The 14,124-nt window shown below is 44.8% G+C and overlaps 1 pseudogene across 1 annotated transcript; it reads left to right on the top strand.

The window, feature by feature from the left end:
* Positions 1-764: 764 nt before the first annotated feature.
* Positions 765-1,623, top strand: LOC308499717 (ADP-ribosylation factor 1-like; annotated as a pseudogene). Its single transcript has one exon. The product of its transcript is annotated as an ADP-ribosylation factor 1-like (transcript).
* Positions 1,624-14,124: the final 12,501 nt, after the last annotated feature.

The following is a 14,124-nucleotide window of genomic DNA, read 5'->3' as shown; positions in this document are numbered from 1 at the left end:
AAGGAAGGAAGGAAGGAAGGAAGGAAGGAAGGAAGGAAGGAAAAGAAAGAAGGAAAAAGAAAAGAACAAATGTTTGCAAGAATGTCGAGAAATTGGGCCTTCCTAAACAGCTAGTGTGAATGTAAAATGGTTCAGCCTCTGTGGTAACAGTTAAACATAGAGTTACCATATGGCCCAGCAATTACACTCTTAGGTGTATCACCAAGAGAACTGAGCATATGTTTACACAAAAACATGTACATGAATATTCATAGGAACATTACTTATAATAGCAAAACAATAGAGGCAAAAATTATTCATGACCAAAAAATAGGAAAGCTCCATCGACCTATAATCACGAAATAAACTGAACTGGTAGTTTCACATTTTCAAAAATAAAACACTAGGTTTAAGTAGCTTTTTAGGTGTGATATTCAAAGAACAAGAACACAAAATACAAATTGTGAATAAAATATTCTAAAGAAGAGGAAAAAAAGGGGAATGTTTATTGATTCATTTTATAAGGCTGATGCAGTTTCAAACCCAATACCAAACAAAAACAGTATTTAAAAAGTAAATTATAAATCAATCTCTCTTAATAGCATAGAATATGTCATAAATGCAAAAACCGTAAGTAAATTTAGCATATTAAATCCAGCAATTAAACAAATAAAACATTAAGCCGCCATCTTGTGGGAGCAAAACCAACACCTGACTCAGAGCAGCCGCTGTGCTGCGGCTGCTGAGGGTTTCTCTGGCCAGTGTCACTCTCTGTAGTCCACAGCATGGGGAATATCTTTGCGAAGCTCTTCAAGGGCCTTTTTGGCAAAAAGGAAGCACGCATCCTCATGGTGGGCCTGGACGCTGCGGGAAGACCACCATCCTGTACAAACTGAAGCTGGGTGAAATCCTGACCACCATCCCCACCATAGGCTTCCATGTCGAGACAGTGGAGTACAAGAACATCAGCTTCACCGTGTGGGACGTGGGCGGCCAGGACAAGATCCAGCCTCTGTGGCGCCACTACTTCCAGAACACACAAGGTCTCATCTTTGTGGTGGACAGCAATGACCGAGAGCGTATGAATGAGGCCCGGGAGGAGCTCATGCGGATGCTGGTGGAGGACCAGCTCAGGGATGCTGTCCTGCTCGTGTTCGGGAACAAGCAGGACCTCCCCAACGCCATGAACGCAGCTGAGATCACAGACAAGCTGGGCCTGCACTCTCTGCGCCACAGGAACGGGTACATTCAGGCCACCTGCGCCACCAGTGGGGATGGGCTCTATGAGGGAAGGGACTGGCTGTCCAATCAGCTCCGGAACCAGAAGTGAGCTGCACTCTTCTCCCCCCACTCCCTCTTCCGCCCTTGCCTTCTTCTCATGTGGCAGACGTGCCCCTGTGGTGTGAGTGCCAGAAGCTGTCTCCATGGTTGGTGCCACTGTGCTTCCCCAGGCTGTACATGTGCAGACGCAGCCTGCAACCGGGTTTTTATTTAATGTAAATAGTTCTTGTTTCCAATGAGGCAGTTTCTGGTACTCTATGCAATATTACTCAGCTTTTTTATTGTAAAAAGAGAATCAACCCACTGTTAGTACTGAGAAGGGATTGTAGGCACCTGGGGCCTCCAGGAGCCGCCGTTAGACCAGCCTGACACTCTTGAAATTTAGATCTGCGCTGAGATCCATTTTGGTGGTTGGTTTTTAACCCAAACTCAGTGCATTTTTAAAAATAGTAACAAATACAAGATGAGGAGACACTTGAACACACAGAAGGGAGAAATGTGCCTGGTGTAGGTTCTGCAGTAATGGCCTGAGTCCAGGCCACCCTTGGTCTGTCTTCTATCTGGAGCGTGTGGCGGGCAGAACCAGCCACGATATGTTCTGCGTGGTCACATACGGTCCCCGTGATTGGCTGGGTCATCCTGCATCCCATAGCGTTTGTGCTTGTGCTTGTGCTTACACCGCCACCCAGGGGATGGGCTGGGCGCTGTGGCCACCCCTCGGACCCCTGGGGGGGGGGCCCCAGATTTCCCTTGGGTCAGCGTGGGTGCTTTGGTGGGACCATAGTGGCCAGAGTGGGAGCCTTTGTGGTCCCCACGCGTGTTTGCTGACTCCAGGGTGTCTGGGTCTCACCAGCAGGAGCACAGGCAGATGGGTGATGGGTCATCCTAGAGTCCAGGCCTTTGGAGCCCCCGTCCACATGTGCTTCACTCCCTCAGCCTGCAAGGGTCAGATTTGCCATCAAAAATGACAACCTCTACTTTTTTTCTTCTGTATTTTGATAAACACTGAAGAAGCTGGAGCTGTTAAGCTTTATCTTGGGGAAAACCTCAAAAGTGGTTTATCTGGTGTCGTGGAATCTCTTACTGCTTTCAATACAGAATTACTAATCAAAAAACTAAAGTAAAATAAAACATTATGACCAAGTTGTAAATTACACCAGGTATATAAAAATTGTTCAATATTAGAAGAATCTATTAATCTAATTCACCATTTTACCAGATTAAAGGATAAGAATCATATGATCTCAATCAATGCAGAAAAAGCGATTGATAGAATAACATCCGTTTATGTTTTTAAAACACTCTCAGTAAACTACAAACACAAGGGCATTTCCTTAGCTGAGACTGCTATATTATCCCCCTAAATCTATTTTATCCCGTCTTCTTTGGTAATAGAATTTTTAGCTGGGCACCTGCACCACCAGCATAAGGACTCACTTTCCCAGCCTACCTTGCAGGCTTGGTGTGAACCTCTGTTGCAAAGGGGTACAAGGGCAAATTTCTAGAGCCTTCCTTAACAGACAGCTGGTGTGCACCCTTTGCCTCTGTTCCATCCCTTCCTTCATCTTGTGTAGAACTCATCGGCTGCCTTGGACCATAAGAAAGACCACGTCAGAAAGACGTGAAGCAATAAGCTGGAAGAAGCTTGAGTCTCTGAGGATTCCTTGTAGAAGAGATGTTATATCAGCTCCTGGTTGGCTATATCCAAGCTGTTTTTCAGACATAAGTGTTTATCTTGTTTAAGTCACTGTTATTTGGAGGGTTTCTGTTACAGCTGAAGTTAATCCCAAACGAACAAACCTGGTAAAGGATGTCTACCAAAAGACTAAAGTAACTATTATACTTGGTAGCAGAATATTAGAAACATTACCTTAAAATCAGAAATTCTATTCCAATCAAAACTGACAGAGACATCCACTCCTATAGCCTCTTTTCAGGACTGTACTGAAATTCGTGGCCAGTGCAGTAAGACAATAAATATGATACAGTTCCAGGATGAAGAGGAATCATACAGTTTCCCTACCTGTGACCCAGCCATTCCAATTCCAGGTAAATACCCAAACTGTTGCATGCATGCCTAAGGAAATATGTACAAGAATATCCATTGCAAAATTGTTTTGGTGAAAATGTGGAATCAACCTAAATGTGGAATCCATCAATAAGCCAGTGATTAAAGACAGCAAAATATTTTCCCACGTAGTCAAATTTTACATTACAGTTAAAATGACAAAGTAGAGTTACACATGGATAGATCTAAAATATAGTGCTGGTTTTTATAAGTGTCTTTAACTTTTAGAGATATATATTACAGATGGAATTGCTTTAAAATGATTCAAAGGAGTGAGAGGAAGGGGGCAGGGGTTTTAATGAAGCATGTGTAGCCATAACTGATCATTGTTGAAGCAGGGATATGGATACAGGGGGGTTCGTTATAGTATTCTGTTCTTTTGTGAACATTTGGAAAAAAACATGGCATGAAAGGAAAGCAAGTTGAAGAATGATATATTCAAAGTTATAGTATTTACATAACTTAAAAGCATGCAAAACACTACTTTATATTGCCTTGTGATACATATATATGTGGTAAAAAAAAATTTCATGGGAGTGATAAACACTAACTTCCGGGGAGGGAGAGAGAGAAATGGGACAGGAAGGTTTATGCAAAGAACTTCAACTGGTTTTATTTCTTAAAAGACAAATCTGAAGCAAATAATGCAAAGTGTGCAGATTTAACAAAGACGGATTGTGTTAGCTGTTGGTTACATAATTTATTTTTTGAGTGCTTGACACATTTGTTTAAAAATAACATTTTTGGCTATTTACAAAAGATCAACATGCATACTAAAATGTACTTTACACCAAATGTTTACACAACGCAAAACTATGACTAAGGTTAATTCAATAAATGATTGCTATTATTATAAGCAAATAAATTTGACACTATAAAAAGTATACTAATAAAATACCACTTCCATCTGTTCTGTGTATTGGAATGTCGTACATAAATACTCAAAAAAAATCTGCCTAGGTATTGCATCATAAAACAGTTCATTGAGATATAATTCACAAAACATATGATTTAAAGTATTCAATTCAGTAGTTTTTAGTATGTTCACAGATATATACAATCTTTACCACAAATTTAGAACATTTTCAAAACCTCAAAAAAAAAAAATCACAACAGCCTTGTAACCATTAGCTATCATGCCCCTACCCCCATTTTTTGCTTAAGCAAAAATTAATCTACTGTGTTTTTTATAGATTTATCTGTACTGGACATTTTGTATGTATGTATATGTTGTACATATTATACAATACATGACTTTTTGTGACTGGCTTCTTCCACTGAGTATAATGTTTTTAAGGTTCATCCATGTTGTATCATATATCAGTATTTTCCTTTTTATGACTGAATACTATTCTATTGTATGGTTCTACTAAATTTTATTTCTCCATTCATTAGTTGATGGACATTTGGCTTATTTCCATCTTTTAGCTTACAAGAATATTGCTGCTATAAACATTTACATAGAAGTATTTCTGTGAACATATGTTTTCATTTGTCTTAGGTATATACCTACGAGCAAAATTTCTGGGTCATATGGTAAATGACTGTTTAATTGTTTAAAGAATTGTCATGTTGTTTTCCAAAGTGACTGTACCATCTTATATTCCCACCAACAGTGCATGAGGGTTCTGATTTCTCGACATCCTCATCAACGCTTGTTACTATCTGACATTTTTATTATAGCCATAATGGTGGTGCGAAGTATTATCTAATTGTGGTTTTAATTTGCATTTTGCTAATGGCTGATGATATTGACCATCTTTTCATGTGCTTATTGGTCATTTATATATCTTTCAAGAATTGTCTATTCAGATCCGTTGCCCGTTTTTAAATTGGGTTATTTGTCTTTCTGTTATTGAATTGTAAGCATTCTTTATATGTTCTAGATACAACTCCCTTTTCAGATATATGAGTTACAGAAATTTTCTCCCATTCTGTAGGTTGTCTTTTCACTTATTTGATAATGACCTCTGAGGCACAAATTTTTTAAATGTTTATGAAGTACAATTTTCTATGTTTTTTTCTTTTGTTGCTCATACTTCGGGTGTTACCTCTAACAAACTATTGCCTAAACAAGGTCATGAAAATATATCCTTATGTTTTCTTCTAAGAAGTTTATAGTTTTATCTCTCAGATTTAGCTCTTATATCTTTGATCCATTTTGACTTATTTTTTTAATATGGTGTGAGGTAGGGATCCAACTTCAATCTTTTGCTTGTGGCTCTCCTGTTGTCCTAGCACCATTTGTTGAAAAGACTATTCTTTCCCTATTGGATGGTTTTGACATCCTTGTCAAAAATCAGTTTCCATAGACACATGGGTTCATTTCTGGACTGTCAATTCTACTGACCTACATGTTTATCCTTAATTACTTTGTTTTGCAGTAAGTTTCCCAATCAGGAAGTGTGAGTTTTCCAATTTTGTTCTTTTTGAAGATTGTTTTGTATATCCTAGGTCCCTTGCATTTCTATATATTTTTAGGATCAGCTTTGCTCCAACCTATTTTGTTTGTGCTATTGGCAAAAATATTGCATTTCTATATTTCATAGGCCCAACAATACATTTTATTATATATTGTTTTATACTGTTGCTTTTTAAATTAGCTAAGAGAAGAAATTAGAAGAAATGTGCATTTATACCGTCTTTTATACTTACATAATTACCTTTACTGGCATTCTTTGTTTTTTCATGTGAATTACTGTCACTTGTTTTGAGGTCACTAACTTTCAGCCAGAAGAACTTCCTTTAGTACTTCTTAAGGCTGGTCTGCTAGCAACAAATTATCTGAGTTTTTGTGTGTTTTTTGGGGGGGATGTCTTTATTTTGCTTTGATTTTTGAAAGATAGCTTTGCTGAATATAAACTTCTTGATTGACAGGGTTTTTTTTTTCAGAATTTTGAATATATTATCCCAACACCTTCCAGTCCCTGTAATTTCTGATGAGAAGTCAGGTGTTAATATTATATGAATGAAGTTTCCTTGTAAGTGATGAGCTGTTTTCCTCTGCTTTCAAGATTTTTCTCTTGTCTTTGGCTCTCAGGATTTATACTATAAGGTGTTTGTTTGTGGATCTCTTTGTGTTTATCCTTGCTGGAATTTGTTGAGCTTCCTGGATGTATAGATTGTTTTTCAATAAATTTGTGAAAATTTCAGCCATTATTTCTTCAAATATGTTTCTGTTTTTTTCTCTCTCCTCTTCTTCTGTTTCTCCCATTACACATATGTTGGTGGATTTAATGATGTCCCACGTTTCTCTGAGGTTCTGTTATTTTTGTTCATTCTTTTTTATCTCCCTTCTTCAGACTGCATAATCTCTATCAGTCTCTCAAGTTCACTAATTTAATCTTCTATCAGCTCAAATCAATTGTTGTGCCTCTCTAGTGAATTTTTCAGTTTAGCTATTGTACTTTTCAACTCCAGAATTTCCATTGGATTCTTTTTATAATTTCTATCTCTTTATTGATATTCTCTATTTGGTGCAAATTTACCATCATACCTTCCTTTACTTCTTTTATTGTGGACTCCTTTAGTTCTCTGAACATATTTATAATGGCTACTTTGAACTTTATTCCACCCTCTCCCCTTCTCAGTGTGTAGCCTCTGACGTTGTTCCTCAGGAGGTACAGCCCTGGGTAAGCCTACAGTCACTCTGGAATGACAGTGGTTTGGGCAGGGATCTCTTTGACTGTCTCTTTCCCTATCACTCTCGTCTGTTAAACTCCACTAATTAAACTGGCTAATTGCTCTATTGCTTCCAATCCTTATGACCTGTGGCGTAAACTGTTCACGGACTGATCCAATCAAACTTAGTCTCATTTGAAGGGATAGCTCGCAAGGTCAATGTTTGAGATTTGTTCTGACCTTAGAAGGACTTCTTCCAGTTGTCTCTTTCCCTGGTTCTCTCTGACAAACTAGCCAGCCTATATTTTATCCTCTATCGTTGATGAATCTACCTATCTCCTCCCAATTGCCTTTCACCACAACCTCCACTGTTTTTGAGAATTACCTCTAGGCTTGAATTTTCCACATTCTGTTGCAAATGAAGTCAGTTCTTTTGGGAAGAGATTGGGAGCTCACTGTTCTACAGCCTGCCTCTTCCTCTGGGAATAAAATCTCTGTGCCATGACTCGAGCTGAGGATACAGACAATGGTGTGCTTTTCTCTGCGTGACATCCCTGCTTTAGGAGCTCAGTGTCCTGCCACTTTAGAGGGGAAGGACAGCAGCCTCAGGTCTTGTTGGCTTGCTTCTTCCAAGACAGAACTTCTGTGTTAAAAGCCAGGGCAAGGGGATCAAAGCTCCAATATTCTCAGTGGTGCTATGCCCATGGTAGAGTGGGGCTGGATGGAAGAAGGGAGCCCCCACCTCTCAGCCACACTTGCCCAGAACAACACCTCAATAACAGGTAGTTGGGTCCAGGCTGAGTAATGCAGATGCCCTACCCTTCTAGGAAGATAGGCCTCTGACTGGGAGCTACAGGGAAAGGGACCAGTGTTCTGTGCTGTACCAATCTGGAATGGAATTTCCATCTTGCTCAGCTGGGGGTGGGGGTAGATCTTGTTCAGATACCACAGACTCTCACTGTTCTTACCAAGTTAGAGCAGAGTTTTTTGAATAAATGTTTCTTTATTTGTGATAAGCCTTTAGGACAATTTCCAAAGGATGCCTGAGTGCCATGATAAGCAAAGTCCTCCTTCCATCCCCAGTGGACAAGCAGTGTGAGGGAGAAATGTTCCTTTGCTATTTTGAACTACTGAGAGTCGGGAGTTTTTGTTACTACAGCAAATCTAACTTATGGTTAGAATCACCCAGAAGGCTTGCTAACACAGAGAGCATTGGGCTTCACCCCCTGAGTTTCTGATTCAGCAGACCTGAGGGGGTGCTAGAGAATTCATATTTCTAATAAGTTCCCAGGTAAAGGTGATGGGGCCAATCAGGGACCATATTTCGAGAACCACTGCTCCAGCCATCCTTCCCAATACTTGGGGAAAAATTCTCTCATTAGAGAATTGTAAGGATTATTGCATTAACATCTGTGAAGTATTTAGAACAGTGTCTGGCACACAGACAGCCTTGGTATTATTATTAATATGTCCCAAGTTTTCCTTAATATAAAGATATTCTCGGGTGTTTAAATTTTAATACTATCTGGCTTTTTACTGAAATAACCCATGTGACTAGACTTTCCAGCATTTTCAGCTGTCTCTTTTTATTACTTCTTGATCCATTTATAGCTTAGACCAATTGCTGAGGAAAAATAGTCATCAGGCAGGACTGTGAATTAGACCCACTTTTCTCAGTTGGCATGCTCTCCCCTGCAGAGCTGAAGGTTCTCGGTGCTCAAAGGTGCTTGGGCTTTATGACTGCAGTTCCCCTCTGTTCCCATCAGGGGGTCTCTTTTCTGGTTAACCATCAGCACCCAGTGCAAGACCCCAAATGGGGTTCTAATGAGAAGGGAAAAGAGGGTAAATAAATGGCAGATTTCTTGAAAAACAAAAACTCAACGAAGTCCGAGGGAAAAGGGTGTCCATATTTACCTTTGCTTCTTCCATGCCCTTCTTCTAGTTACATAAGGAACCAGGAGGTCATTACTTGTTTAGGGGGCTGTGGCCCAAGAGGAAACAATCAGAGGAAAAGGGTGGGCCCTTTGAACTCATAAGAGAGAAAGAATGCTGGAGCTACCATAGGATAAAATTAGGATACGCTGTACTTTCATGCCTAATATGTTGCTTCCTGGGAGGTCCTTGGGTCAGGCACTGACAGTGACAGTGGCCAGCATTAACTCATTTCATCCTTCCAACAGCAAAGCAGGTACCATTATTACCCTCAGTTTACAGATGGGGAACTGGAGAACAGAGAGGTGAAGTATTTCATCCAAGGTCACACAACTAGTTAAGAGTCGGAGCCAGAATTTGAACCCAGATGGTTCTAGAGTCTCTGCTCTTAACCCTGCCACTCGGCACTATGATATTCCTTGGAATGTGCCATGTGGACAAGGACCGGCCTGTCTTGTCCCTGCTGTACCGCCAACCCTGGAAGAGTGCCTTACCCATAGGAGGAACTCCATAAACATTTGTAGAATTAATGAAAGAATTCCCAATTTAGGGCAGAGACTGCTGATGGGTGTGTGCTCATCAAGTATTGGTTGCACAAAGGAGGCTCAGAGGAGAGTAACTCCTCTGCGGTCTCCTGGGCGTGGTGTGGCCAGCACCGCTGTCCTCTTCTAATTAGATGAATTAAGTGCCTGCAGGCTCTGCCAGAGCAAGCGCCTCTCCCCTCATTTCCCAGGGTATGGCAAGGTTCTACCCAGGAAGAAGGGCCAGGCTATAGGGAAGCAGTACCCAGTGAGGGTGGGGACAGGGCAACCTGCCACCCCCTGGTCTGGTTGAGGCCAGACACCCACCCCCTGGACATCACAAGAGACACCGAAGACAGGTCTGTGACAATACTTAGCTTGGACACAAGAAAGAATCTGGGGTTTTCCACTCTCACCTAGATAGACCGTGGTTGTGACCTAAGTTCAAATCCCAGCTCCTGCTTCCTCGAGTATAAAACAGGCAGACAACCTACTGGGAAAGTTCATCACGCAGACTGACAAATGTGACCCGAATAGTTTAAACAGGCCCTTCCCCTTGCATCTCCTCAGAGACTTGACCCCAGGGCTCACCCACAGGAAGGCTGCCTATTCCACCCCCAGCTGGGAGTGGATTTCCCAGAGAGGCTGGGACACTGGTAGGGTGTGAGCATGCCTCAAATATGTCACTTTCCAGCTGGTCACTTTTTCCCACTGTTGCTGACCCAGAGACAGCTGGAAAACTGGCTTCCCCTTGGAGGAGGAGAGGTAGAAGGGAGGGCAGCAAGGAAAGGGCCTTGACCCTGTCCCACCTCCCACCTCCCAGAGCTCCAGTCTTGTGGGGGCGGGGTTGGGGAGGCTCTGCATCAGAGTCGGGAGAACTGGGCTTACAGAGACTGTGAGCCTCAGAGGCTGCAGGGCCTTGCTTAAAATGCAGTTCTGGCCCCACAGTCCGGGAGTTCAGGACCTGGAATTTCCATTATTAGGAGCTCCCCAAACTACTCTGATGCAGGCCTCACACTGCCCTTTGGGGCGCACTGGCTGAGGGGGTCTCCCTAAGTTCCTCCTTTCCATTCCGTCTCTGTTTCACCTGGTGTCAGATAATGGGAGGCCTAAGGGTGAAGTAGGATGTTTATTTGGGGTTTTCTGCTTCAGTTCCTGCAGCCCCAATCCTTACTCCTCACCCACTGCCCAGCTCTGACTCTTTCCCCAACTTGACTTGGCCAAGGATTTGTACTGTCCCCCTCCGTGGCTGGCCCTGCAGCATTCTAGCCCCGGTAGACAGAGCTGCAGGGGGCGCCCACCACCGTGGAGATGAGGGGCAGGCAGCAAGCCTGGTTGGTGCCCGCTGGGGAAGAGGAGGTGGAAACTTGGTCCCAATGGTCAAAAGTCATATGACTAGAGGGCAGGGCCTGGGGGGTGGAGGGGTTGGCCGGACCAGCTCTGTTCCATGCACAAGCATGTGCACGATGCCATGTGGCTATTTTTACTCCTGCCAAGGAAATAGTGTGATTTATGTGAGGCCTGGTCCCCTTCAGGGCTGTGTTATAAATACACCTGGCCCCACACTCTTGTTCACTTGGAGAGAAAGCTTGGGCCTGTCCTGCCTGTCTCTCTGCGTCACTCAGCTGTGTCCACACATATGTGGCCTTCTTGAGGTGGCCTTCCTCCAGGTAGCTGCCCCCGCTATGGTGGCCCAGTCTCCTCAGTCATCATCCCTCAGTCATGGGAACTCGGTGTGAGTGAGTTTATCAGATGCTTTCAGGAGTGACCGTTGTCTGGGAGCTGGCTTTGATGAGGGGAAAAGGAGAAAGGCTTTGAATTTGAGCGTCACACTTCCTTCAAGGGACAGGTCTGGGGAATAGGAAGAAGAGAGGGGCACAGGCAGTAGAGAGGTAGGCCAAGGAAAAACTCTGCCTCTCTCCCAAGATGTACCATCTGATCAGAGGCCCCTCCTGGAAAGTAGCAGGCACCTGTACCAAGGGGCATCTCTGGGCCCAGGACTGATCCTTGCCCCGCCCCTTCCTTCCGCTGCAGAACGGCAGGCAGTGCTCTGTCACAGGAAGATCTCAGGCTCAGGAGCAGGGGCTGGGCTATTCCACATACCAGCTGTGCGGTCTTGGACTAGTCCCTCAACTTCTCTGAGCCTCAAGTTTTCCTTTTGAAAATGCGTGTAAAAACACATACCATGTGGATTGATGTGTATAGAATTCAGGCTGGGCTGGAGCAGCGAAGGAGATACTCAGGACGGTCAGCCCCTGTCTGATATCTCCCTCTTCCTCTGAGCAGCCCTGCTCCTTCATCCATGAAGCGTGGGCACAGGGCAGCACTGATCATAGGACCCCAGTTCTGCTCTGCGTGGGGGAGAGGCAAAGCTGCTTCTGGGAGCTCCTGGGGAACTCAGTTCCTTTGCTCATGGGAGGCAGAGACCATTTAGGCAACATCCCATCCAGAGAACTGCATGTCCAAACCTGGCTGATCCCGGGCCAAGACTGGTCCCTCATAAACACGAAGAGCTACAAGGGGCCTCAGAGTTCTTCTAATAGTGCCAGTCAGCTATTGCCACAATAACACTGAGTGACAAACCACTCGAAAACCCAAAAGCCTAAGGCAACAAGCATTTAAGTCTTGCTCATGCTTCTGCCAGGCAGCCGGGCTTGGCTGCAAGCCCAGTTACATCCACGACTGCTCCATGCTTCTCTCAGCCTCCTTGGACCAAAGGGCTGTCTGGGACATGCGCTTCCCCAGGCTAAGGCAGGAGCCCTGGGGGCAAGTCCAATTGCACAGCACTTTCAAACATCTGCTTGCCTCATGTCTGCTTACATCTAATTGCCCAAAGCAAGTCACATGGCCAAGCCCAATGTAATGGGGTGGGGGCACACTCCTCCCACAGAGGGGAGTGGGAAGTGAGGGAGTGACTGCTGCTGACTGATAATCTAATGTACTGATTTTTCATCTCTGCCTGCACAATGATGAGGGTGGTGGTTCAGGAGATACTTTGTGGCAAGGGGAAGGAGAAGGAACAACACCTCCCATCCAACTCTAACCAGAGCCAGGAAGCTTTTGTCTTGAAGGTGGGAGTGGGGGAAAAAAGAAATGCTTAGTTATTCACATACTTTACTCTTTTGCATTTCTGAGCCATATCCTTTGTCTAGGCAGCTTGAGGAAGACCAGGACTTGTTACAGAGGATGCAGTGTAGAGAGAAAGAGGTGAAAGGACGGGATCTCTGACGTTCCAAGATATTTTGCCATCTTGAAAAAGAAAGAACGTAACGCCAATCTCTCCCACTGTAACTTACTAAGGTCCAGGCTTGGTGAACCACACTGCTTTTTTATGAGGAAAATCATGCAGATGAGAAGAAGTGGGGGGTCCTCCACTTCCTGGACCTGGGAATTGTGGGAGAGGAAGCAACTGGATTGGGTGTTCTCAGCTGGGCTTCTGCCTGGAGGGGGAGTTCGGAGGGATAAATGCAAAGGGGCTGCACAGACAGGGTTCTCTTGCCCTGCTACCCATTGGGGCTGTGAAGGAGACCCTTGCAGGCTCCCTGTGCTGTCCTGGCCTCAGCCACACCAAAGCCGACCCAGGGGCCATGTGACGGGCCTGGGGAAGCCCTCGAGGCACAGCTCTCCAAGGCCTCTCGTGGTGGGTCCCACAGGAGGAGTCTCTGGGTTAAAAGCCTGCGGGTCAGCCACAGAGACAGCTGTGCTGGACATGGTGCCACCTCAGCAGAGGGTGGGAGGGGGCAGAAGCCAGTGTCCTGGACACTAGCAGGTACTGTCAGGCACCAGCACAGGCCCTGGGCAGGCAGGAAGCTGGGCCCTTCAGCCCATACTCCCTGCCCGTATCCAGGGTGCCCTCTGCGAGAGAGAAGAGTCATGGGCAAGGACTGGTTCTCAGACAGACAGGGTTTGTTTTCATCTCTGGCAGACTAAGGGACACTTTAAGGGACTTGGGAATGTATCAGGCAGACTTACCGGCTTCCCTCTGCCACCAGCCCCTGCTCATCCGATGATGCAGCCCCACACACGGCCGCTGTGGAGTCCTCCTTCCACAAAACAAGACTGAGCAGTTCACTCTCTTGCTTAACAATTGCGGCCGTCCCCTTGCCCGTGGGGCTGGGGTCCTCTCCACAGTCTTTCCTAATTCTCTAGTCCCTCCTACCGCAGCCAGCTCCAGCCACACCAAAGGTGCCACAGACCTCTCCTCTGGGTGTCCCTCAGTATTTTTCCTCCTTTTCTTCCATATCATTTGCACCCCTGAGTTTTAGCTGGACATGTGGCCGCCCAGAATAATCTCTTGGCTGTCCTTGCAGCTAGGGTGGTAACGAACCAAGTTCTGGCCAACGAGTTATAAACAGAATCACCTGCCAGCTTCTGAAAGCCTTCCTTCACACACCAACATGTACCTTTGCTCCCTTCTTCTTCCCCTCTTCCTCCATGCCAGTGCCCAGAGTATGGGTGTGATGGCTAGGCTTCTGACCGCCATCTTGGGCCAAGAGGTCAAAAACCACATTCCAGGGGTGTGGGGTGAGCTGGAAAGAACCTGAGTCCCTGAGGAATTCATGGAACTGAGCCCTCATGTCAGCCCTGACTGCCTCCCTCTGGACTTTTGCGTGAGACCGAGGTAAGGGGTGTGGAGGGAAGCTTCGATTTTGTGGAAGCCACTGCCATTTCTCGTCTCTATAACTAACACATCGAACTTCTCTCTGTTCCCAGAATGGACCA

This window comes from Rhinolophus hipposideros (assembly GCF_964194185.1).
Source record: "Rhinolophus hipposideros genome assembly, chromosome: 7".
Classification (NCBI taxonomy): domain Eukaryota; kingdom Metazoa; phylum Chordata; class Mammalia; order Chiroptera; family Rhinolophidae; genus Rhinolophus; species Rhinolophus hipposideros.
Note: the sequence above shows the minus strand (reverse complement) of the source record. Positions and strands in the feature narration are given on the sequence as shown.